General features: G+C 43.2%; 1 long non-coding RNA gene across 2 annotated transcripts; it reads right to left on the reverse strand.

Moving 5' to 3' along the window:
* Positions 1-7,666: 7,666 nt before the first annotated feature.
* On the reverse strand, positions 7,667-22,048 carry LOC310678764. 2 transcript variants are annotated; one of them, XR_014511948.1, is made up of 2 exons: positions 19,339-22,048; positions 7,667-7,901 (listed from the first exon to the last, which is right to left on the reverse strand). It is a non-coding gene; the product is annotated as an uncharacterized lncRNA (long non-coding RNA). The 2 variants fall into 2 exon arrangements; XR_014511949.1 differs by lacking the exon at positions 19,339-22,048 and adding an exon at positions 8,605-9,151.
* Positions 22,049-22,658: the final 610 nt, after the last annotated feature.

The raw sequence follows: 22,658 nt of genomic DNA on the forward strand, positions 1-22,658 counted from the left end.
GTTGCTAAGCTTCCTTTTGGACCAGTTTTGATGGTTGTAGAGTAAGCATGTAGATCAGGGCCTCTTGACTACACAGTTAATCTTCCCTCAATTCGACATGCCCAAGCAAATGGTTAAAAACAACAACCCAGAAAAGAAGAAATACATCTCCCTCCTGGCACTTCAAACTTGTATTAGATCCAATTTAAAATGAATAAAGACACTCCAAAATCCTGAACACCCCTGGTATCTGCTGAACTGATGATTCAGCCTTTTAGTCTGGCTGAGTAGTGTGTGTGTGTGTGTGTGTGTGCGCGCGCGCACGCACACACACACATATAAGCTAAGAAAGAAAGAAAGAAAGACTGCGTTGCCAACCACTGCCCTATGATTTACAAATAAAAGATGATCCCATGACTGGCAATATTCCCCTCGGTGCAGGACTGCTACTTTTTCCTCTGTAAAGAGCAGCAAGATGTGCTAAGACTGGAAAGTCACAAGGGAGTACCGTAAAATCTGAAGGGGCCGTAACACATGAGACCCACAGGAAAGGAAAAACTTGGCAAAGAGTAATGACTCATGAGGCAGACTGACTGATGTAATGAATACCATTCGTAAAAATAAGTAAAAAAAATTGTCACTTTTTAGGGGTTTTTTTGCTGGGCCCTTACGAGCTGCACAGTAGCCCGAAATTCAACAGGTGAAACAGTACAGCTCATTGCATCTCAGTGCAAGGAAGACTGTACTTGTTGAACACAGGGCTGTTATAAGAAGCTTTGAATAACTCTCTGTCCTTGTAAATCAGAGGGGCAAGGCTGCAAAAACACCATACATTAAAAGCAACCCCCCCCCAACCCAAGAATCCTAGGAACTGCTGTTTGTAGTTCTGATGAGGGAAAACTTCAATCCCCAGGATCCTTGCAGGCAGTTTTGAATATGCTTTGGATACTCGGTGTGTACACAGCCCAAGGCAGAATATTTAATTTGTATTGGTAAACCTTCTCCCTTTATTCTTTGTACAGTTTCTGCTGGCTCCATGACGAATCTTTTCTTCCCACTGAATGTTCTATGCAAAGACTCTTGTAAAGTTTGCTCTAAAATGGACTCCGTTCAAAACCCTTTTGTACTTATGGAGAGTAGATCTTGGCTGCTTTGCTTAATAGGTAGAAGTTTCTCTTGACCCAGAGAACACTCAATTAAATAACTCTAGACTGCTTGTTATTTAAAGTGGATCGCTGCTTTAAAAGAGAAGTTGTTTCTATTTGAGGGGAACGTTTTCCTTTCAGGACCTTTTCTTCTTCTTTAAGCTCTGTTTGAACTCTGCTTACGTCATTCTCTGGCAAACCTCACGCCAGGATTGATTCTTCTTCCCACTCCAGTGTAAATGCAAAGGGAAACCCAGTGAAGTTAATTGAGCTAAACCGGTCTAAACCTGGAGAAAGACAAATTACCGAGAGCTTTACTTGAGCAAGGAACAACCCTTCACTGCTGCTTCTCGAAATTGTGACACGTAAATTATAGACTACGGTTTTACAGGAGAAAACAGGATTTCAGGGCTGGTAGGTTCTATTCCTGGCCCTGGAAGAGGGTGTGTTCTCTAGGCAAAGCAAGGAGTTCCAGTTCTGAGAGGTCAGCTCTTCATTTCCAGAGTCTAACCTCTACTCTTGTAGTCTTGTCTGTGCATTGGGGCAGGGATAGAACTGCACCTGTTGGCCAGCCCCTAACATCATCATCATCATCATCATCATCATCATTATAACTACTACTATTCTGCCTTCAGGCAGAAGATATAGAAGCATGATTAGTCGCACCAACAGGGTAAAGAACAGCTTCTATCCATGGGCTGTTAGGCTGCTGAATGAAAAGATAACAACAGGGCAAATGACTTTCGGGTTTGGTGGGTGTGCGTCAGTAAACGAGGGGAATTAAGACTAAGAGAGCTGAGTGGGAGGTGCTCGTGTAATCTCACTTATACAAGTTGTACAAGTGACAATAAAGTATTTCAATTATGCACCCAACCTCTGACATCCAGGGTCACCCAATGACGCTCAATGGAAAGCGGTTAAGAACAGAGAGAAGGTATGGTGAGACAACGTGGTGCAGTGGTTAGAGTGCTGGACTAGGACCTGGGAGACCAGGGTTCAAAGCCCCACTGAGTCACGGATATCACCAGACGACCCTGGGCTAGTCACTCACTCTCAGCCTAACCTACCTCACAGGGTTGTTGTGAGGATAAAGCGGGGAGGAGAAGAGCTATGTATGCCACTTTGAGCTCCTTGGAGGAAAGGTGGAATATTATAAAGGCAGTAAGATAAATAAATGGAAGTCATTCATCACACACCACATAGTTCAGTATGGAACTGACCCAAGATACGTTCACCAGCTAAGGTGACTTTGAAACAGGACTGGACAAATTCACAGAGGATAAAGCTATCAATGGCTATCAGACATGATGGGTATCTACTATGTTTATCAGGAGCAGGGTACCAGTTGCTGGGGAAGAACAGCAGGAGAGGGCAAGTGTCCTCATGCCTAAATATGAATGGTCTTCCCATATGTATCTGGCTGGCCAATGTTGCAATGCAGGATGCTGGACTAGATAGGCCTTCAAACTATTCCAGTAGGGCTCTCCCTCAGGAAGGAGTTGAATCAGATCAGAGGGTCCGTTCACTCACAAGTGGCACCTCAAGCCAATGGAGAAGCTTTGAAGCCCTGTTCTGACTGCGCCATACCCCATATGGAAAAGTAGGTTGAGCCCAGGAGATGGAGCTGCTTTTGTACTAGAATTGTACTAGCATCAGGAACTAATTAACTTCTGAAAAGAGAAGTGTCCATTCTAGCCTGGTCTGGAATATCTTATACAGTGGCACCTCGGGTTACGTACGCTTCAGGTTACATACGCTTCAGGTTACATACGCTTCAAGGTTACACACTCCGCTAACCCAGAAATAGTGCTTCAGGTTAAGAACTTTGCTTCAGGATAAGAACAGAAATCGGGCTCCGGCAGCGCGGCAGCAGCAGCAGGCCCCATTAGCTAAAGTGGTGCTTCAGGTTAAGAACAGTTTCAGGTTAAGAACAGAACTCCGGAATGAATTAAGTACTTAACCTGAGGTACCACTGTATCATGGGTAGGCAAACTAAGGCCTGGGAGCCGAATCTGGCCCAATGGCCTTCTAAATCCGGCCCGTGGATGGTCCAGGAATCAGTGTGTTTTTACATGAGTAGAATGTGTCCTTTTATTTAAAATGCATCTCTGGGTTATTTATGGGGCATAGGAATTCATTCATTTTTTAATTTATTTTTCAAAATATAATCCGGCCCCCCACAAGGTCTGAGGGACAGTGGACCGGCCCCCTGCTGAAAAAGTTTGCTGACCCCTGTGTCTTGTATCAACATGCGGTCCCAAATGTGTGCATCGCTGGTGGGCGCATTGTTTAATCTGGTGAAAGAATCCCTTTTTCTCTCTTATCCCACTCCCAACCCTCTGAAACAGGCAACGCTTCTGTGTCCTAAGGCTCCTCCCTTGAGACAGGAAGGAACTTGCCAGAAGAGGTCAGAGAGGCGGTCCTTTTTGTGCGACACACAACTGTTTGGGTTGCTAGCTCCTGGAGAACAGGAATGTGTCTTTCCTTTCAGAATACAATAATTACTGATTATTTTTTTTAAGGAAGAAAAAAGCTGTTTGAATAATATGCTGGCACAATGTAGCTAGTGCTAGTAGCAAAAATTGAAAAAGTTTCTTGTATTAAATCCTTTCTTGGAGAGCAAGGCCTCCAATGAAGCTGAATATTGGAAGATTCTGGATGGTTAGAAGAAAGTATTTTCTTTTGGGAATTATAGAGACAGAACTACCTAAATTGTATAGAAATTTATTTATGTATGCTACTACAGCAGCAAGAATACAGCTTGCCCCAAAATGGGAAGACGCAGAAGTCCCAGCAAAGGAAGAATGGAAATGAAGACTTATGGAATATGCAGAAATAGTGAAATTCACCGGAAGAATAAGAAATCAAGAGAACAAACTTAAAAGAAGGGGAAATGGTTTATTTAATATTTGCAGATAAATTGCAAACAGTTAAAAACATTGGCAGGATTATTGTAATACCCTGCAGTTTCATAATGTAGGTAATTAAATGAGCAAAAAGGATATTAAAAAATAAATTTAAGGAACCGCAGAAAGAGAGGGAAGGGAGTCAAACTTTGAAATGTTAAATTGATTGTAAAACTAATGAAATGTAAGTGGTCCATGTTTCACAAGCATATAGTAAGGTTGGTAGTACAACAGCTTTGTAAAGAAGCATTTTGGTTTCCCTGCGAATGTCCTGGCATCCAGCTGGCCACTTTTGAGTATAGGATGCTGAACTAGATGGGCCAACTGGCCTGATCCTGCAGGCTCTTCTTACAAGGGCCAGCCAAACGCCTGTGGAATTCTCCCTGCTCCTCAGGCAATATATTGTGGGAATGGGTGAGCCAGCAAGCAAATCCAGTTTGACCTTAGTTTTGTTTTTGCTTGCTGGCCCTATCAAAATACCTACTATTTTTCTGGGGCAAAGTTCTTTGAACAAGTGCAATGTTGTCATCTCAGATGGGACAGAGTCAATCTGATGCAGTTGTTTTTTTTCCAGTCGGTAATGGGTTAACCAACATACCACTGAAAAACCAGAGGAATGGCAAAGGGGCCAAAAAGTCTAGTTGAAACTGGCCTAACATCATTCAACTCTCTCTGAATATATATATACAGGTATCTGTCAGGACAGTTATTGTTTGGTAAGCTGATAAATAAGCCTGGGTGTATTAGTGTACAGATTGTTCCCTGTTTTTGATATTCAGGCTGTGAGTGCTATTGTTTACTTAGCCAGAGCGCTGCCACCCACACAGATGAGGTATTTTTGCCAGGCTTGCAAAACCTGAAGATTTGAAGAAATACCAAAAGTATTTTTGGGGGAATACACCTAAGGGCGGACCCCCCCCCCCAAAAAAAAAGCTCATAGAGGAACGAAAGTTTGCAGTGGCTACAGAATGTTGACTGCCTGGAAGAAAGTACAGTGGTGCCTCGCAAGACGAAAAGAATCCGTTCCGTGAGTCTCTTCGTCTTGCGGTTTTTTCATCTTGCGAAGCAAGCCCATTAGCGGATTAGCGCTATTAGCAGTTTAAGGGCTATAAACGGCTATTAAAGGCTTAAGGGATTAGCGGATTAGCTGCTAAAAGGCTATTAACAGCTTAACGCTTTAGATAAAGGGGTTGGGGAGCGGAAAAACCCCCTCAAAAATCGCAAGACATTTTCGTCTTGCAAAGCAAGCCCATAGGGAAATTTGTCCTGCGAAGCACCTCTGAAAACGGAAAACCCTTTCGTCTTGCGGGTTTTCCGTCTTGCGAGGCATTCGTCTTGCGGGGCACCACTGTAAAAGAACTGAGTGGTGGTGGTGGCGGAATGTAAAATGGATAGAATCCTGAAAAGAAGCACTCCGCACTGCAACATTTTGTTGTAGTTCATTTGTATCCGAAGTCCATGAAGCTGACAACCCTGGCATTAATTTTCTTCCCCATGTAACGGCTGGGAAAACAGCCCCATTTCATGACTGCAACCCATGTCCCAACTATAACCCCCTTTTAATCCAGGAAGAGACTGGCTGCACCCTTGCCAATTCTCAAGTTTTCTCAAATGTACACCACAGGGTTTTCTCAAGCACCCACAGCTTATGTGGACTTCCCCTCATTGGCCAGCAGTTGAATGATGACATCATCTGCCAATCACGTCTACCTTGATTAAAGAAGCATAAAAGACAGCATTACGTCTGTGTGATTTATCACTCATGCTTCGGCCAGGGGCTACCAACTGCTGAGCAGAGTCTTTTGTTACGTTAGGTTGCCCAATTCACAGGTTGCTGGTCTAGATGGGCATTTGACCTTCTTATGCTCTTTTGCTATTCTTATTTTTTCTTCTCTTACAAATAAGTCTGGTTTTAAAAAACCCAAACCACCAATGTACAGTGGTACCTTGGTTTAAGAACAGCTCAGTTTATGAACAACTTGGATTAAGAACGCTGCAAACCCAGAAGTAGGTGTTTTGGTTTGTGAACTTTGCCTTGGAATAAGAACATGCTTCGCTTCCTGTTGAGTGTGTTCCATTTGTAAATTGGGTCCTCTGCTGCTATGGGAAAGCATGCCTTGGTTTAAGAACGCTTTGGTTTAAGAACGGACTTCTGGAATGGATTAAGTTTGTAAACCAAGGTACCACTGAAATATTGCTCAGTACAGATACCATGACCTTTTCACCTTCTGCCTCACCCATAGCCTGTTAGTAAGAGCTTAACTGGGAGGAAAACCGAAAGCTGACACATAAAAAGGAGTTTTCCACCAAAAGTGGAGAACTAAGCTTTTAGTTATAAGCTTCTTTCTTTAGACGTCTGCTGTTGCTATTGCTACTTCTACCTTGAGTGCTTATCTGGTGTGTCCTCTGTCCCATTTCAGTTCTATCCCTCCTTGTCCTGGAAAAAAAAAATATCTTGGTGCATTTGACATACACACAATTCTTCCACGTCTAGGAACGACCGGCTCAGTTGCTAAACATTTTACCCCTTGCAATAGATACTGATAGTGTTGCCAAGAAGAAAAAAACAGCAGCAACAACCCAGTGTGGCTTATTCCCCCACTTTCCCTTTTAAACAGAGGTTTGCCCTGCAGGAAAAATCCGCCCAGGAAGCTTTTCAGTGGCACTGAGGTAAACGTTTATTGCTTGCTAATTACTGCAGATCAAACTGCTCTTAAAGGGACAGTTACAGTGGCCAGTTCGAAAGCTGACAAGGGCTAAATGCTGAATGCGCACAACTGCAGCCAGGGATGCTCTGATAATTGAGATGCGCTGCACTTGGTGGGAGAGGGCAAAATGCTTGAGACTAGATAATGAGGCAACTAAGTTCCCAGGGCATGAAATATATAGGCTTAGCCTATCCTAAAACCAATTAGTAAATAAATGCAATGTGACATATTCACCATTCTTCTTTAATGTTGTCAGAATGAGGAATTAAAGAGGCAAAACTATGGCCAGAAAAAGAAACAATATGAAGCTTCAGTCCATAGCTGAGTTAGTGTCTATTTTCTAAGCACATTATCTTGGAAAATGTGCTTCTAAACCCATGTCTGCCAAGAGATTGAAACTCTGAGGGTTTCTTTGCATTGGGGGGGGGGGCAGCTGCAGGACAGAATCAGCAAACCCCTCCCATTTCTCCCATACTAATGTCCACCCCCTCCCCATCATTTCCCCTGTCAAACTGGCTAACTTGAGAATTTTTGAGCCTGGCAGTGGCAAGGAAACATAAAGTCAGTGCAAAGTGAGGGTGAGGTTTGGTGGCATTTGCAGGTGAGAGTATGCAGATAGAGGAAGAATTAGGCATTATCTTCCTCCTGTTTATTTTGTCCTGCAAGTATACCCCCCCACCCAGCTTCACATTAGTCTTAGGAGTGAAACACCAAATTCCCCTCGTCACATCTAGTTCCACATCAAATATTATGCTTTCTGTTGTTTATGAATCATGATGAACCAGCAGGTATAGCATAAGCAACCTACTAGTCTCATGCGCCAGTGTGCCGGTGGTGTCATAGGCAGGTGCCTTGATTCAAATCATAGGAGTCCTACTTTTAGTTCTCCTCCCACTTAACAATTTTTGGTCATTCTACAAGGAAAACATAAATGGAAATATTTTATTGTATGCAAGCAGGTGAGATCAAGCTAGCATTGAACTGGATTAAAAACTGGTTTAGAACAAGGAGCCATCTTACAACACAATTCCAGAAACAGAGAGAAAGAATCGGCAGCACACACTGCAACAGATTTCCAAGGAACACGGAGATCGCTCATTGCATTGCCAAGTCCTTCTTGAAATTTTTAGGATTTTGTTATGTTCTCCGAGAAAGGAGAAAATCTAAAAAGAAGAAACAAAAGAGGAGCAAAGTGAGCCAATTGTTTCATTTAGCAGAACATATTTAACATTTTCAGCAAGTTTGTCACAACAGTGTTTGGCAGAGGACATTTTTGCTTTAAACAACCAAGCGACACATCCGGCTTCGCCGGGTTACAGCATAACCTACTTAATAAGCTTCTGTAAGATGAAAAATGGTCTTTCCTTACATTGTATCTTACATACCAAAATCTTGAACCTCCTCACAGATTCTGCATAGGTTAAAATCAACAACTTGACAGCTGCACCCCTATAGCCACTTCCCTAGGAGTAAGTTCAATTCAGTGGCATTTACTCCTCAGCAAACATATACAGTATGGGGGTACATTGTAAAAAGGCAGAAAAGATGTATGTCTTAAAATAGTGACTGCACATCTAAATAAGGTCACCAAAGGTTCAGGCAGAAAGGAATACAGTGGTACCTCGGGTTAAGAACTTAATTCGTTCCGGAGGTCCGTTCTTAATCTGAAACTGTTCTTAACCTGAAGCACCACTTTAGCTAATGGGGCCTCCTGCTGCTGCCACGCCGCCAAAGCCGATTTCTGTTCTCATCCTGAAGCAAAGTTCTTAACCTGAAGCACTATTTCTGGGTTAGTGGAGTGTGTAACCTGAAGCGTATGTAACCCGAGGTACCACTGTATAAACATAACCTGCAATTATAGTTTACCAGAGATAATCTATAGTAGGGATGTCCAACTGGTCAACCACGATCGACAGTTTGATCCCTGGGTGATAGTGGTAGATTGTGGTCAATCGCAGGGTCACTTTCGTGGGGGGGGGGAGGGCATCTGGCCCCGCCCCCTCACTCTTCCCTTCATTCGTGCACGACCGCAAAAACGGAAGACAGAGTTACTGATGCGGAGTTTTCTACTTGGTAAGCGTCCCCAAGAAGCGGCTTGGCCCCCTAAAAGAAAGCTCAACAGCTTTGGCCTACCCCACCCCCAGAAAAAGCTCAACAAGTTTGCCCCCCCAAAAAAATGGGTAGATCACTTCTAGGTTTTTTTAATCTGTGAGTAGATCATAGTCTCTTGGGAGTTGGATGTCCCCAATCTATAGTACAGTGGTGCCTCGGGTTACAGACACTTCAGGTTACATATGCTTCAGGTTACAGACTCCCCTAACCCAGAAATAGTACCTCGGGTTAAGAACTTTGCTTCAGGATGAGAACAGAAATCGTGCTCCGGCGGTGCAGCAGCAACAGGAGGCCCCATTAGCTAAAGTGGTGCTTCAGGTTAAGAACAGTTTCAGGTTAAGAAGAGTGACTAGTGGGGTGCCACAGGGTTCTGTCTTGGGCCCGGTCTTATTCAACATCTTTATCAACGACTTGGATGATGGACTCAAGGGCATCCTGATCAAATTTGCAGATGACACCAAACTGGGAGGGGTGGCTAACACCCCAGAGGACAGGATCACACTTCAAAATGACCTTGACAGATTAGAGAACTGGGCCAAAACAAACAAGATGAATTTTAACAGAGAGAAATGTAAAGTATTGCACTTGGGCAAAAAAAATGAGAGGCACAAATACAAGATGGGTGACACCTGGCTTGAGAGCAGTACATGTGAAAAGGATCTAGGAGTCTTGGTTGACCACAAACTTGACAGGAGCCAACAGTGTGACACGGCAGCTAAAAAAGCCAATGCAATTCTGGGCTGCATCAATAGGAGTATAGCATCTAGATCAAGGGAAGTTATAGTGCCACTGTATTCTGCTCTGGTCAGACCTCACCTGGAGTACTGTGTCCAGTTCTGGGCACCACAGTTCAAGAAGGACACTGACAAACTGGAACGTGTCCAGAGGAGGGCAACCAAAATGGTCAAAGGCCTGGAAACGATGCCTTATGAGGAACGGCTAAGGGAGCTGGGCATGTTTAGCCTGGAGAAGAGGAGGTTAAGGGGTGATATGATAGCCATGTTCAAATATATAAAAGGATGTCACATAGAGGAGGGAGAAAGGTTGTTTTCTGCTGCTCCAGAGAAGCGGACACGGAGCAATGGATCCAAACTACAAGAAAGAAGATTCCACCTAAACATTAGGAAGAACTTCCTGACAGTAAGAGCTGTTCGACAGTGGAATTTGCTGCCAAGGAGTGTGGTGGAGTCTCCTTCTTTGGAGGTCTTTAAGCAGAGGCTTGACAACCATATGTCAGGAGTGCTCTGATGGTGTTTCCTGCTTGGCAGGGGGTTGGACTCGATGGCCCTTGTGGTCTCTTCCAACTCTATGATTCTATGATTCTATGATTCTAAGAACGGACCTCCGGAACGAATTAAGTACTTAGCCCGAGGTACCACTGTATAGATTATGGTTATAGTTACAAACATATGCTAATGATGTCAACAAATTAATTTGTATGATTAGTACCGGAAGTTGAACAAAATGCAGTCCCAATGTATTACACCATTCCACCAAGAGGAAGGTCTAATTACCTGTTTCTAACATACATCTTAGTGATGAGCATCCTTTATATGAAACACCTAATTTGTAAAGGGGGATCTCTTTACAGCAAGGGATACTGAATGATTTTCACATGCGGTTCCCATTTAAACAGTTGCTTCAACTTCATGTCGCAATGTGGCATGAAACAGAAAAGGACTATGGAACTCCTTAGCATCAAACAAGGGAAGAAGGATGAACCACAGAATTATTTTATGGATTGTGCTGGATGGATTTATTGAATTGTCAACGTGAGATAACGTCTGATATTAATTGCAGGAGAGACATGTCTGCACCACTTTGGACGCTTTAAAGATGTGGAATGAATAGCAAACGAAATGCCCCTTTACTTCCTTGCTCCTATGCTTCCCCATAACGCACAAAGCGGAGCAGTCCCGTCGCTTTGTGTGCAGAGGGTTCCCACATTAGAAATATCCACATCTCACCATGAAGAAGGGCAGGAGGGGAAGATACAAGGACCACTTCAGATGCGGAAAATGAATTGCAGGGGGCAAGTGCTCTTCCTTCCCCTCCCACCAAGTCTCTGAATATCCAAAGCCGGGTTTCCCTTTTGCAGGTCTGAAACTTGGGCCAGTTGCTGTTCTCCCGCTTTATTTTCAACTCAAAATGGTTTGCCATTTTACTGCAGCACGGGATAAAACAGGGGGTGCTTCCTCTGACAGCACTGCAAATATGAATATAAAAAGATGCCTTATACTGCCAGGTCATTGGTTCATTTGATCAAGTACTATCTATTAGGCGGGCCTCCAACAGGTTTTTCCAAGGACAACCCAGTGTGGCCTATTCCCCCACTTTCCCTTTCATCCTTTTAACTGCAATGATTGAATCAGGGCCCTTTTGCATGCAAAACTTATGCGTCATCACTGAGCTACGACCCCTTCTGTCTAAATACTAGAAACAAAGTGAGGAGTGTAACTGGACTAGCACTAAATATACTGCATGTGCACAGAGCAAATGATATGTGACTCCACTACAAAATATTCTTCTTTGGCGATCACTCATAGCCGAGTAAGATTGTCTTCCAGTTTTAACAATGAGTCCGTAAGTGACTGTGGAGGCCAATTCTGTTTTTTTTTTTTAAATGATATTTTATTTTCCACATTCAATAAACAAAAAATACAAATCAACAAACACATCAAAGAGAAAAAAGAAGAAAGAAAAAACAATGCATACATTATACAAAGACAAAAATAAAAAATAAAAAGGGTAAAAATAAAAAGATTAAAAACAAATATTGTGTCATTGTGTTCTTCAGCATTAACTTAGATCTATGACTTCCCCATGCCTTCCCACTCTGTATTCTAGGTCTTATATTCTGATAGTAAGCTCTTTCCCTCTGGCGTATCTTTGGTTCAGATTAATGTTATTATCTTAATAATCTTTACCTTTCCCTATGTCTTGTGGAGGCCAATTCTGGATCCACATGTCCTTCCACAGTGGGGAGATTACCGGTAGTTACCGGGCGGGAGTTGATCACGGTGTGGATTTGTCAAGCGTGCCTTCCTCTTAGCACGTTTCTCCCTTGCGTTCTGAGTCTGAGTGTCTTCAAAGCCCATGAGACCTTTGGTAAAGGCTGTTCTCCAAATGGAGCCAGTGTTTCCCAGTTGTCGATGTTTATACTACATTTTTTAAGATTTGCCTTGACAGTCTTTAAACCTCTTTTGTTGACCACCAGCATTACACTTTCCATTTTTAAGTTCGGAACAGAGTAGTTGCTTTGGAAGACAGTCATCAGGCATCCACACAACATGACCAGTCCAACAAAGTTGATGTTGAAGAATCATTGCTTCAACACTGGTGATCTTTGCTTCATCCAGTATACTTATATTAGTTCGCTAGTCTTCCCAAATGATGTGTAAGATTTTTTGGAAACACTGTTGATGGGATCTTTCGAGAAGTTGGAGATGGTGTTTATAAGTGGCTATGTTTCACAAGCATACAGTAAGGCTGGTAGTACAATAGCTTTGTAAACAAGCATTTTGGTTTCCCTGAGAATGTCCCCAAACACTACTGTCATATGCAAAGTACACTTCAGAGAGGGAGTAGAGAAGGACAAAGTAGCTTGTAATCCCTGATTTGCTCATGAAAACCTTACCAAAACAGAACCAGCTGCTCACCTTCCTAGAATCTCTGTCTTCACAGAAGATGGCTACTTGTATTGTAAGAAGTAGTGCCAAGAATGAATACCTTTTGCACATCCACAAACTGTGATTTTCTTGATTTTTTTTTTAAGTGCATATAGGGACATAGGAAGCAGCTGTAGTATACCAAGTCAGACCTCTCTTCCTTCCAACCCTAACTGGTGCCATCCAGAGTTTGAGATAAGAATATTCCCTAGCCTTGCCTAGAGACCCCAAGGACTAATCAGAGTACAGCATCTTTTGCATGCAAAAGCATGATTTCTAATACTGAACCACATCCCCTTTCCCCTAGGCATTAATTTTTTAAAAAAATTAAATTTATGCCCCATCTACCTTCTAAAGGGCTCCAGGAGATGTATAAGCTTCTTTCACCATTTTATCCTCATAACAACCCTGATCAAGCTAAGTGACTGGCCCACGGTGGGCTTCATGGCTGAGTGGAATTTGAACCCTGGTCGCTATACCAAGTAGCAATACACACTCTCAAGTGTTAGAACCATCCTTTCAGAAGGACGATTTTGCTGACATTTGGGCAAATGAAGCCTAGATCTGTCAAGATACAGGAAGGTGGATCCTTAAGAGGAGATGGAATTTCCAGGTGAACTGGTTATGGCAGAATAGCTTAGCCGAGGAGGAGGAAAGTTGTTTATTTTTTATTTTTTCATTATCTGTGTGGTATATTATCCATGTGGTAAGACTGTTTTGCCAGTGGAAGAGTACAGTGGTACCTTGGTTTAAGAACAGCTTAGTTTATGAATAACTTGGATTAAGAATGCTGCAAACCTGGAAGTAGGTGTTCCGGTTTGTGAACTTTGCCTTGGAAGCAGAACATGTTCCACTTCCTGTTGAGTGTGTTCCATTTGTAAATTGAGTCCCCCGCTGCTATGGGAAAGCACACCTTGGTTTAAGAACGCTTTGGTTTGAGAACGGACTTCCGGAACGGAATAAGTTCGCAAACCAAGGTACCACTGTATTCCCCAAACCACTTTCATTTAGTTCTTACTCAACCTCATTGCTGATAACTTCTTCCAGAATAATAGTAATTATTATTTAAAGGGAATTTGAGAATTCAGGTTTGTTGAGAATGGATCCAGCCAAAACATTAGTTGGTAGAGCGTGAGAATCTCCTTGAGCTCCTTGAAGATGGGCTAGAAATGCAATAATACATACATACCTACATCCCAGGTAAGCATGCAAGGGACTGCAACCGTACCTAGGAATATTCCTCATTGAGTTTAGAAAGATTCCTCTCCCCCCAGCCCAAGTAAACATGTACGGAACCAGCCTTAATATCAGCTTGGGGAGGAGAATTTGCACAACAGGACCTTGAGCACTCAACAAATTGCTGGCTCAGGCACTCACTTTGGAGAAGATTGTGTGGGTGCAACATGTGCTCCTTATTATTAAGCTTCATTTTATTCTGGGCACTGGAGAATATACCTTGTGGTTTTCTCCCAAGTACAGTCCTTTTCTTGCAGGCTAGGTTTTAATCAAATGGGAAAGCAGCAAGAAGGAAACAGGGCATCAGCAGCAGGCTAAGCTTTCAATACTCCAGCAATTTGAACCATGGCTACAGCGGGGCTAGCTTTTGTCGCTTGAAATTATATGCAACAATATACCTCTGCTCACTTTACTAGCACTTTCCATCCCTTCTGCATAAGAGGGGGACAGTGATTGAGCAGCACTCAGCACCCGAGCAGCCATAAAAATGTATTGTTATTGTTGTTCTTTATGCTGAACGCGTGTTGGGAATGTTGACTGACTGATTAAGAGATGAATTGCTGGAGGCTGAGCAGAACTGCATTAGCCATGGGAGATAAGCATAATGATCTGCAGAGCTGCCTCAGACCTTTAACTCTGAACTGCAAGCAGAAATTCCGATTGGAATTTGACATTATCTTTGTTCAATAAAGCTTAATTACATATCCAAGAACACACTCACAGCGCCTTTCATTCACCGGAGGTATACAGCAAACGCCTCTCGTGAGCATGGAGGACCGAGGGAGAAAAAACCCAGCTAGGTGCCATGATGAACCAGGCAAGTGTATCACCTGAAGTGAAGTGAATTTCACACCTATGCTGCTTGTTGGCAAAACCCTCCCAAATGCTTAAACAGAAGAAAGATGTGTGTGCCATTTGACCTTGGTTTGAAAGCTCAGGCAAATGCAATGCATTTTATACAACTCTGGGCTGGTTAACACTAGGATCTTCCTGTTAAGGAAATATTTTGGTGCCACTTCATAAATAACCTCCCTCCCTTCCTCTGCATCAGGGATGAGGAAACTGGTGATCTCCAGAAGTTGAGCTTCAAACTCCCATCGTGCCTGACCTTGGGCTATGCTGGCTGGAGCAGATGGGAGTCCAACAGCACCTCGAAGGCCACAGGTTCTCCCTTTCTGTTCTACATGGTTCCCCATCTACCGAAACTTGGTATACTTTAATCAAGATTATATCTTCTACTGGGACGCGGGTGGCACTGTGAGTTAAACCACTGAGCCTAGGATTTGCCGATCAGAAGGTCGGCGGTTCGAATCCCGCGACGGGGTGAGCTCCCATTGCTCAGTCCCTGCTCCTGCCAACCTAGCAGTTCGAAAGCACATCAAAGTGCAAGTAGATAAATAGGTACCGCTCCAGCGGGAAAGTAAACAGCGTTTCCGTGCGCTGCTCTGGCTCGCCAGAAGTGGCTCAGTCATGCTGGCCACGTGACCCGGAAGCTGTACGCCGGCTCCCTTGGCCAATAAAGCAAGATGAGCGCCGCAACCCCAGAGTGGGCCACGACGGGACCTAATGGTCAGGGGTCCCTTTACCTTTACCTTATATTTTCTACTAAGGAGATAAGAGCAGCCATATGGGAAGACATCTTTTTTAAAAAAAACATCCTTGCTCTAGAATTTTGGAGGCTCCTTAAAGGAACCCAGAGCAGGCATCTTTAAGACAAGAGGCTGGAATATAGGAAGCTGTCTTGCCCCAAGCTACATTATTGCTCCTTCAAGTTCAGTACCACCTACATTGATCTGGAGAGGCTTTCTAGGTTTCCAAACAGGGGTCTTTTCCCGCCTAACCTGGAGTTCCAAACTGACTTTTTGTATGCAAACTGAGAATTTTCTCATGCTACCCACTTCCTAGGTACTCCATACATGAGAAGCACTGCTGCTGGGATTGAAGGCCAGCCTCTTCACTCTCTAGAATGGGTCCTATGCTTTATCGTTATACAATAACCCTGTGAGGTAGGTCAGGTAAAGAGATCGTGACCGGCACAAGATCACCAGCGTGCCTCATGGTGAGTAAGGATTAGAATCCATGTCTGCCCATGCAACCTCACACCAGTCCTCAAGGGTATGGCTCTCTTTGCCCTCTTTCACAGGATTATTATTTGGGGATTTGAACCCCAACATACTTGGGGCCAACACACTTCTCTTGTTGCCTGTTCAGGGAAGTTTTTAATGTGTGGCATTTTAATGTATTCTTAATCTTTGTTGGAAGCTACCCAGAGTGGCTGGGTACGAATAATAAATTATTATTATTATTATTATTATTATTATTATTATTATTATTATTATTATTTTCAGTTTTGTTGATGGGCTCCTCAAAATAATGAGATTTGAAAATGATAAATGTGAAAGCGATTTTATAACATTTTTTTTTTTTTTACTTTCAGGCCTATTGCCTATATGTTTTTCTGTGAGGTCTCAAAACCTGCTTTTAGAAAGAAAGAAAGCCTAAGAATGTTGCTTTCTAGCAAGAGCCAATAGGCCATGAGTAGGTGTCTAGGCTAAGGGAGAAGGAGAGTAGAGACATATGACTTGTCACTGTTAACAGTGTGTTCTGAATTATCATGGTTCCTACAAAAAATATTGCTCAGCGACATGGTTCAAAGAAACGGGAGATTTCCTCTAGCGATGGCATTGTTCAACAATGTATTGCGAAATGAATGTTGACACAGTCTCCGCTTTATTTTCAATACTTCTGCCGTTCTGTTGACATCAGCAAGGTTTCTGGGAGAGAAACCGACAACAGAATTTGACCCTAACAAAACAACTCCACTTGGAAGGCACACAATCCTGCTCCGATGCCTCCCATTTAAAATAACAACGTATCAAATATCTGAATGGATAAATTTGTGCGCCAGTTTCTCCTCTTTTCCAGCAGAAGGTATTTAGTGCCACCACCAGCTACAACCTATTTCCCTAATTAAAATGGGTGTTTTAGTTACCGCCTATGAAGCGCTCTGCAAGTGTGTGCATCCTGCCAAGCGACGGTTCATATATTAGCTAATGTATTTTGCTCAACAGCAATCATAGTAATAAGGTTCTGAATTCTTATTACCTCCATATGTACTTACTATGGACAATTGCTCATACCAAAAGGTGAGCTGCGTCTTACTCTTCGACATCACAAGTTAGATGACCTGCAATGTTATCACTTCAGAATGTGGGGTGGGGAACGTAACACAGTGTTTTGTTTAAGTGCTTTTTGTAAGCCAGAGTAACGTTAGCCTTAACTTTCCCTTCAGTGGGAATTAAAGAATAGTGTTTTATGTAGACCTTTTAATAAGCAAAATGCTTTAGCATCTATCTCATTTTCAAAACCTTACAATTTGGTTGAGAGAGTGAGAGACTGCAAATGGGTGCTCTACATTATCCCCAGTAGAAGGTGGATGGGTGGGTGGGTTTCAATTAAGGGAATCCTTTCTTGTTAAGATGATGCATACAAGGAACAAGGGTCTATTTGCATCTATGACATGCCTGAATATGCATTCTCAGCAGGGCGAGAGAGCAAAAAGTACACTTTCAGCATAGGTACCCACCAGCCACCATCAAACACTTCAAGAGAAACGAGTTGTTTGGTTTAATTTGCTTGTATTAGTGTGCTTGTTTGTTACAGTCTTTTGCTTGAACTCCAATACAGTATATCTAGATTCTGTTTTCCATGTCTGAACATCAACCCAAATCCCATCCATGTCTGATTTAAAGAAGAAGGGGACAGGGGCACAATAATTATATTGTAATGATATACCAAGGGACAAGGGTGGCGTTGTGGGTTAAACCACAGAGCCTAGGACTTGCCGATCAGAAGGTTGGCAGTTCGAATCCCCGCGACAGAGTGGGAAGGTAAACAGCATTTCTGTGCGCTGCTCTGGTTTGCCAGAAGCGGCTTAGTCATGCTGGCGACATGACCCGGAAGCTGTACGCCGGCTCCCTCGGCCAATAAAGCGAGATGAGCGCCGCAACCCCAGAGTTGGCCACAACTGGACCTAATGGTCAGGGGTACCTTTACCTTTTTTAATGATATACCGGAATGAAGAATAGCATGCACATTCAGGACCCAATTCTATGCTTCAAGTTTGAACTCGACTTTGATGCCTTCACATACTTTTAAGGGAGTCAGGAAAGCTTTGACACACATACTAGCCAGATTTAAATGTAACAAAACAAACCATTCGCCATTATGAGCATGAGCAGCCTCGAGTTCATACATTCTTTCCTCTCCTTCTCCTGTGCGTGTAAGAATAAGTCTAGAAGCCGGTTTGTGGCAAACCATCACTTCTTGTTCAGACAAAAGGAGAAACCACAGTTTGCCACAAAGCCAGGAATGGGAACTTCTAAGCTATTCCGTTCACGTGCAGGAAAAGGTGCATGAGATCAAGGCTTCTCATGCTCATAAAACAAACTATGGTTTGCCATTACATTTATAGCTGCTATAAAGCAAAATCTCCTTGGGTTTTGAGAAATAAAACTTGGGAAGTGTATGCATCTGTTTTCTGAGATAAAAGATTAAAAACATGTTGGGTGATATCCAACTAAGGCATGCTCAGAGGAGACCTATTCTGACTATGACTAACTCTTGATATCACTCACTGTAATGTGGTATCTGAAGCAAAGCTTCTTAAACATTCCAATTTAATATTTTTATATTAGGTTTGGTGTGTCAGATGATTTCTTCCCCCAGGTTTTGCTTCCAGTCCTAGCGTAATAACCCTTAATTATGAAATTAGATGTGAAGAGACATCCTGAAGAGCCTTAAAATACTGTCAGTCTTAATTCTTACATGGGATTACAACCACAACAAAGCAAAATCTTCCCAAGTTAAAGCATAAACAACTACAGTCACTTGAAGCTGTTTCAACCACCGTATTTCTATAAACCACTTGTGGTAAAGAATAGATAGGAAACAGGAAACACAATGTGGTTTAGAAAGAAGTATTTAAAAGCATCACCACAACTCACACAGGAAATAATGAGGGAAAAATTGAAAGTATGTTGGCTTAAAGGCAGGGGTGAGAAACCTCAAGACCATGGGCCAAATCAGCTCCTCCAAATGTCTTCTGGCTCCTTGGAAATTTAACTATCCCCATTAATTTGGTATCACCATGTCATCCGTCAGTTTCTAACCTATCTCCATGGGCCAAGTTCCTCAAGGGTGGGGTTTCAAAGTGATCTGGGAGGCTTGACTTAAGGGGGAGAGTTACAGTGGTAAAAAGCAGGGAGTCAAACTATTTTTAAAACTTGATTCAATTCTGGCTCAGGTTCATCAGCATTTCTAAACTCTGTGATTCTGTCCTGTGCAATTGTTTGGCACCAGTTCTCTCTCTCTCTCTCTCTCTCTCACACACACACACACACACTATATAATTGCAGTGTGACTCTTACAACATGACTACAGGGATATTTAATGCAGGAAAATGGTTGCTTTCTTCCCTAAACACATGAATCCATACCAGAACTTTATGAAGTTCACTCTCCAAACATACTTTTTAGATTGACTTCCATCCCAGAAAAATATATATATGTTATTTTTAGCTTACTTCGGGCATCTTTTATTTGTTGGCTTCTGTAATGCTATTGTAGTTCCAATCACCCTACCTATTCTAAGAAACATACAGAAAAGCAATTAAAACGGGGGCGGGGGGGAGCTTTACCTAGCACAACTGGAGACAAGACAGAAGCTTTAAAAACTATACATTGTTGGGCGCATAACACTGTTATGTGAGGGCTTATGGGATTGGAATGCTTACACAGAAATAGGGAACCACTTCTCTGAATGCTTTCTCACGATGCTGTATTTACCTCACAGAACTACAATTCCCAGCACCCTTAACAAACTACAGCTCCTAGGATTCTTTTTAAGAGAAGGGACGTGTTTTAAATGTATAGTGTGGCTCTCCCTTCTGGCCTCTTTCCCTATTATTAGTCAAAAGAAATAAATATGGTGCATACACAGCTTTACTGTTTGCCCTCATACACCAGGTCAAAGCATATGCAAGATACAGGAGAACTACAATCCCCAAACTCTTATTTTTGTTCCTCCTCCTCAGTTTGGCCTGCCTGTCTAACGTGAGAGAAGAGAAAGGCCCTATTCACCCCCCTCAAAAGGATCCTTCGGACTATTGGGGAAGCACTTATTTTGAACTGGTTACTAGGTTTTGTTCTGGGGGGGCTCGGCTCCAAGCTCAAGTTCAAAGCAACTCAACAAGTTCCGCGCCAGCTAAATGAAAAGGAGCAGGGTGGGAAGACACAACCATCTGAACTGCTGTGCTTGATTTGACCTCCACAGTTGGCAGAATGACTACAGAGAAAGAGGACCAAGCGTTGCCAAGAGACCCCTGAAACTTCAAGGTTGGCCCTGATGCTGGAATGAATTCCACTCGGCGCCACTATTTTTTTTAGTCAGTGGCCAATTCACGTATTCTTTAGTTCCAGGGCCTGTAGAGGCACATCCCACTTACCAGGGCTGGCCCAAGACATTTTGGTACCTGAGGCAAACCACAAAACGGCACCCTTCCCCCACCAGGGAAAAAGGGGTGAATGAAGATCTACAATGGTTTATCAATTCCTTGGCAGCCAGATCTGCTACACCTGTGGATCTTGCTGCTGGAGGCAAGGAGCTGGCCTTGCCTCAGGCAGGGGAGCAGCCCTGCCATTCATACTGCTGACCCCCACTGGGGATGCATAGGGTCTTTTGGATATGATCTGGCAGAGACCTGTAAGGGTTACGAGTGTTGCATTGGAAGAAGGGAATCAGAAGTGCAGGTTGCTTCTGTTTCTAGAAGCTCCACAACTGGGAAATGTATGAACTGGCTTTAAGCCTCAAGGGCATTTTGAAACGAAGCTCTCCAGAGAGAAAACTGCTGCTGGAAATAAACAAGCACAGGACAGGCTCCTGTTCTTGGCTACCCAGAGCAAAGGAATAGAAGCTTCTTTTTTTAACCATTACTTTGTGTGTGTTTGGGTGGGACAGAGCGTGCATATAAGGAAGCACTGAGATGCTTAAGTCATCATTCGTGAATGTGAATCCATGTGTGCAAAGAAGAAAACATGAAACCGTCGAAACTGAGCACAGATTTGCATGGTTGTTATTTTCTGTTAGCCTTGCCGGGCAATTTAAAATTGGCAACGAGGTTTCCTTATCTAAAATAGTTTCCCTAACCCTGGCTTAAAGGCACCATATCATTAAATCAAAAGCAGTAACCAAAACAACTCTAAAGAGTGTGGAATTTCCTGCATTCCTTTGTGTTAAGAGTCTCTGTATCAGTTGTTGGAATCTATGGTTCTCTTTCAAACAAAATACTTTTTTAAAGAAAAAAGAAAGAAAAAAAGATCAGTTTGAAAAATCCCCACAGTGCCCTTCCAGAGTTAGAACACATGTGTAAAATTCAAGTTTGCAGAAATGTATCTTGCCCCGATTCAAGTTTGCTTTTGAGCATCAATGACATTTTGAACATAGCTCATTGCACTGAACACAGAGTTTTGGCACCATCACAAAAGCTACTTTGGGGGAAGTGCTCCTTTATCCTTCTCTCTCTCTCACTGTAGGCAAACACTTCTGTGCATTCTCTTCAAGGCCTGGCTTTCATTCTCCCTGAATTAGGTTACTTGAACAGCACATTTGCAAAAGCATGCTTTTATTTAAAGGCACTGTGGAAAGTTTTTTTTACAAAGACTTTAATACATGGTCAGGAATTAAAACACCACAATTCCAAGTTGTTGTTTTTAAATGTACCCTAAATTACAACACAGCTACTATAAATGTATCTTTGGCATGGACATGATTTAAAATTATGTTAATCTACTCATGCAACGTTTCCAAAAGTACAGCTCAAATAACTGTGTCAACATTAGAAAGAAATCCTGAGGCACTGGCACCAGTATATAGCCTCTTCCCCTACTCCTTCCATTTTCCTGCAGGATGGGCTCACACCACATTTTTAATGAATAATGCTTTACTTGGTCTCTGTGTGTGGTTGTCTTCACTCTCACCTGTTCCATTTTAGGTGACTCCTTGTTCAGGATTATAAATATCATCATGGACTCCACAGGTCTGTGCATGAAATTCTGGGTCTCCCTCAGTTCTGCTTGTAGGTGGGATAGGATCTCTTGTCAATTCTGCTGCAGGGAACAGCACTGTGGCTGCAGCTCCTGCCTCTGTCTGTCACCCTCTATCAGGGTGGATGGGGGGAGGCAGACAGATATATTACTGTCATGCCAGTTACACTTCAGGAGACAAGAGGATGAGTGAGACCCAGTGGCGTAGCGTGGGGGGTGCAGGGGGGCCGGCCGCACCGGGCGCAACATCTGGGGGGGGGGTGCTCGCACTCGCAGCTCTCTGCCCCCTGCTAAAATCCACGGGTTAGGGGACGCAAATTACTTGCCTTGCCCCGGGTGCTGACAACCCACGCTACGCCACTGGTGAGACCCTTTCCAGCTGGCCTGTTGTCACCATTTGTTCTTAGCTTTGAGGGGGTTTTTTGTCCTGATGAAAAAGGCAAGATATAAGTGACTATCATTCGATCCAGTTGATTATGGATATGGGACCCAGAGCCCACAGGGCTCAACAGAGACTGCTTTATTCCAAGTCAGAGTAGATCCACCTAGATCAGGCTTCCTCAACCTTGGCCCTCCAGATGTTTTTGGCCTACAACTCCCATGATCCCTAGCTAGCAGGACCAGTGGTCAGGGATGATGGGAATTATACTCTCAAAACATCTGGAGGGCCGAGGTTGAGGAAGCCTGACCCAGATCAGCCACTCTCCAGAGGTTCATACATATTTCCCGGCCCAATCAAGAGACACTAGGGACCAGAGGCTTTCTTTACCCCCATCTTCTTTCTCCCCCTCCCAGCACTGTG

The sequence above is a fragment of the Podarcis tiliguerta genome (genome assembly GCF_965153285.1).
Source record: "Podarcis tiliguerta genome assembly, chromosome: 5".
NCBI classification, from domain to species: domain Eukaryota; kingdom Metazoa; phylum Chordata; class Lepidosauria; order Squamata; family Lacertidae; genus Podarcis; species Podarcis tiliguerta.